At 35.8% G+C, this 4,882-nt stretch overlaps 1 pseudogene; it reads right to left on the reverse strand.

Annotated features, from left to right (window-relative positions):
- Positions 1-353: 353 nt before the first annotated feature.
- Positions 354-1,172, reverse strand: LOC103206437 (annotated as a pseudogene).
- Positions 1,173-4,882: the final 3,710 nt, after the last annotated feature.

Below are 4,882 nucleotides of genomic sequence, written 5' to 3' on the forward strand. Positions count from 1 at the left end.
GTCAACACAAATAATTTTTGTGTTCTCTACCCAGGTCATAAGGAGAGCATGGTTGTGCTGTAACATAGGGAATATCAAAATTGAAATCTAGGTTGCAGGGAGGTAATGGGAAGGAGGGCTGTTACATTATGGGGATTGCAATCAATGTCATGAAACAAAATGTGTTTGAACTGTTGAATGTAAAATGAATTTGCTCTGTAAACTTTCACCCAAATCATAATATATATATATATATATATATGTATATATATATGTATATATGTATATGTATATGTATACACACACACACACATGGTTAAATATTCCTGGACAAAGCCCACAGGTCGGGAGCTACTGTCAGGTTATTAATTGACTCAATATTTTAGTGTCATCTCAACTGGGGCCTTCAGGTCTGCTGTGGATCTGTCCATGGCAGGTTTCTTTGAGAAATCTCATTCTCCAAAAATGGTGCTTCTTATTCAGACATTTGTAGATCCCACTTCAGTTGCATGTTGGAAGTCCATGAACATGCCCACGTTCAGCTTAACCACGATAGGTAGGAGGTTCAGCTTTCTACACAGCTCCTTCCAAAGAGACAATTACACCTGACAGTCAGGATTTGGTCCTTGACTAAGATCATGCCCAAAGCTTCCCATGCTTATCAGCCCCACAATTCCAGACTGGGGCACTTGGCATTAATGTGTTCCACCATGGAACAATAGTCTCTGAAGGTGAAAGGCCATATTTACTGTCCTCTCCACTGTTGTTGATCTGCACCACAACATTCAAACTTTTAGAAAAACCATTTGTTTTTTCCTTCAAGAAGCTGTTGATTTTGTCTGCCAATCCATTGTTCCCAGCATGAAGAGATTGGAGAGAGCCATCAATTTGTTGACATTTTGTTTCTGTAGGTGGCCCATGAAGTATCATTTGATTTCAGGACATGAAGACAGAATTTTAGGTTCTGATGCTTTTTCTAGCAGTTCCTGAACATAGTTCTTCCTGTAAGTGCTCTAGATATAACTGGAAGCCTCTATCACAATGTCTGGAGTTTGATTTTGCTGATGGTAACTAGCAGGGGCTGGAGGACTGAGAGATCCCACCACAGCCACGCCAGCACTTGCTACACAGGCTTGTTCATTGCAATGAGAACCAACTCCCAGTTCCCCTGACATGCTGCCAGCTTTCTGCATCCCTTGGGGGCAGAAACTGTTTGTCCTTGGGGACAAACACTGATCCCCAGACGCCTGCTAAATTGATTTTTTTTTTTCAAAGGTGCTAAGACAATTCAATGAGAAAAGACAAGTCTTTTAAACAAATGGTGCTGGTATAACTGCACAGATGATATACAAAAATTAATTTTAAATGGATCATAGACATAAACATAAAAGGTAAAATTACAAAATCTCTAAAAGGAAATCTTTGTAATTTGAGAATACACCGATATTTTTGGAGATGACATAAAACTTACTAATAGTAAAAAAAAAAAAAAAAAGTTGATAGTTTTTATTTTTTAAGTTCTGCTCAATAAAAGGTAATATTAAGAAAATTCAAAAACAAGCCACCATCTGGAATGAAATATATTTGACAAAAGATTTATCCAAAATACTTGAACAACTCCTACATATAAAAAAATATAGTGAAAAAGACAACCTGATTAAAAATGAATTACTTCAGAAGTTTGAATGGACACTTCATAAACCAATATATACAAATGGCCAATAAGCACTCAGCATCAATAATCATAAAGAAAATGGATATGAAAACTACAATAAGATTACATTTCACACACACTAGAATAACAAAAATTAAGAAGACTGACAGTATCAAATATTGTCAAAGATATGGGAACTATTATACATTGCTGAAGTTTTAAAACATACAACTTTGAGAAACAATTTGCCGGTTTCTCATGAAGTAAAACATACATTTATCATAAGACCAGCAGTTCCTTTTATAACTAAAAGATATGGAAAAAATATGTCCAGAAAATGCTTGTACAACAGTGTTTATAGGACTAATGGAACTCTTGAACCCAAGCCTTCATAACCTTGGACCAGAACTAGATGGTGCACAGTTAACACTGCTGAATGCTTTAAAAGGGTCACAATAAGAGGTCCTGTGTAAAGTGGGCACAAAATGTGAAATAAAGCTTAACAATCATAGAAAAGTCTAGGCTTACTGGTCTGATAGAGACTGGTGGAACCCCTGAGACACCCTTCAGGCCTGGAACTTATCTCATCCCTATGGTTCAACTTTCAGCTAAACTATAGACAGTCTTATAAGGTGAACAATAACACTAGAGAACTATGCACTTCTTAGACCAATCAACCATATGGGATCAAAAGACAGCATTTGCCCAGAAGTAAAGCTCAAAAGGCAAGAATGGTTTGGATAGAAGGATAAATGGAAATAGTAAACACAGAGGAAGTAGGGAGAGTGCTTTTACATTGTGGGGATTGCAATCATGTCATGTCACAAAACAAAATGTGTATGAATTGTTGAATGGAAAACCAATTTGCCCTGAAAATTTCACCCAAATCACAATATTTTTTTTAAGAATGAATTTCATACACATTATGCACAGCAAAAGTAGCCATACACAAAAAAATACACACTGCATAATTTTAATTATATGAAGCTCAAGAATAAGTTATAATAATCTGTACTGATAGAAATCAGAAGGATGGTTTTCCATAAGTTGCAATTGACTAGAAAGAGGCATGAGGTAACTTTTTGAAGTGATCAAAATATTCTTTAGTCTCAGTGGGGTGTTAATTACACAAGCATGTATATTTTTCAAAACATATTAATAATATTGCACATTTTAGGTCTCAGCATTTAACTATGAGTAAATTTCACCTTGATAGGTAAAGGTTGGTGGTTCAAACCCACCAGCTGCTCCATGGAAGAAAAGTGGGACAATCTACTTCTGTAAAGATTTATAGCCTTGGAAGCCCAATACAGGTTGCAATGAGTTGAACTGATGCAATGGCAGTGGTTTGTTTATTTATTTGTTTGTTTGTTTTATTGGTCAGACTACTTCACAAGAAGATACAAGGACTTTAGCTGAGTATAGGTGATACAAGACAAGTATAGTTGCAATAGATCTCTTTCTCTTTCTATCTGAGTCATTAACTCTGGTGGACTATTCTATGTTAACTTGGTTAGATTAAAACAATCTATCCCAGGAAACCCCTCTCTGTATATTTCCAAGTTATAATTAATCAAAAGAAAGCTTGTAGAAGAGTTGGAAGGCAGAGGTAAAACAGCAGCTAATAGTCTCTGCATAATTCCATCATCACAGGCAGGAATGAAATATATAGAATTGCCCAATAGGTTCCATCTTTATTTCATTCTCATTTGCTCCACATTCAGCTCTTCTTCTCAACTTCTGACCCTACTGACCAATAGCAGGCCCTGGCTCTCCACCGGAAGCCTGGCTGAGGACTCAAAGAGGTGATTACTACGGATGGGCAACAGTTTTCCATAGACCTCCCTAGAATCTCTGTCTACTTAACAGTTTCACTTCAAAGGCTTCCATATATTCTCAGATTATTTGGTTGATTGCTGGCTTATTTTCTGTTCCTCCAACTCCCTTTCTACACCTTCGCTTTCCCAGTGTCTTCCAAATTGTGAAAGGTCTCATTTCTATAACAATCTCTTATCTCACAACACCTACCGTGCCCATTTCCCTGATTAAACCCTGACTTATAATATAGCAGCCCTTTCATCCTTGCTGTTGGAGTTCATTCCTTAATGAGAGCAAGGTTTACTATAGGCTCAGTAAGTGTACATCCAGTGGAAGAATGGGATACAGCCCTGTATCTACAGTGATAGAAGTCCAAAAAATTATATTAAACTTCTGATGACATTTCACATATCATCAATGCTCCTAAAATAGTAATTTTTCAGACAAAGCCTTGATTTCAAAAAAAGAGAGTATTAATACATCCTATTTTAATATTTTTCTGTAGGCCATCTGAAGTATATAATTGGAAATCAGACAAAGTGGTTGGAGATAAAGGAATGTGTTTTTAGGGTCAGTGAAAAAGGAGAAGGCCTCAATGAGACAGACTGACACAGTGGCTGCAACAATGGGCTCAGGTATAGCAAGAATTGTAATGCTGGTACAGGAGTGAGCAGTGTTTCATTCTGTTGTACAAAGAGTCACTATGAGTCAGAGCCAACTCAATGGCACCTAACAATAACAACAACAATGTATTTTGAAAATTATAGAGCCCTACATAAATCATCTTACATTTGTATTCCTTACTTTATTTACCATCAACTTCTTCATAATGAATTGAAAATAATTTGAATTTCCAGAATGTGCTAAACACTATACATTATATTCTCTTATTTACTCTTTTCAACTGCCCCATAAGGAAAGTATTATTAGACATATTTTACAAATAAAATTGAGACTCAGAAAAGTTAAGTAACTTAATTGAGACCACACTCATGTCTCATGTCTGTCTGAATCATTCCAAGGCTGATAGTCTTTCCCCTAAACCACCCTTATTTTGAGGATGAACTGCTGCTTAGAAAAAGAAAAAGCCATTGTGTGGATGCTGTCTCTGTGAAAAAAAGTTTGAAACAATTATAAAATAAAGAAAATAAATTTTAAATACTCCAAATGTTTATGTACATATATATGTTTTTGTCATATTATTCCCTGAGAGTATACATATATACTCCAATGGGTTCCAGTAACAATACTGTTTTCCAAGATATTTTTGAAATTCCTCTTGCAGAATCATAGCACTTGAATTGTGTGTGTGTATATACCATATATGCTATATACACACATACACGATGGCATCTAACAACAGCAAACACACACATATCAATACCATATCTCCTTGTATGGCTATATTTTATATATGTGTATCTATATCTA

Source organism: Orycteropus afer, unplaced genomic scaffold (genome assembly GCF_000298275.1).
Source record: "Orycteropus afer afer isolate SDZICR_OR568_19922 unplaced genomic scaffold, OryAfe1.0 scaffold00315, whole genome shotgun sequence".
Lineage (NCBI taxonomy): Eukaryota > Metazoa > Chordata > Mammalia > Tubulidentata > Orycteropodidae > Orycteropus > Orycteropus afer.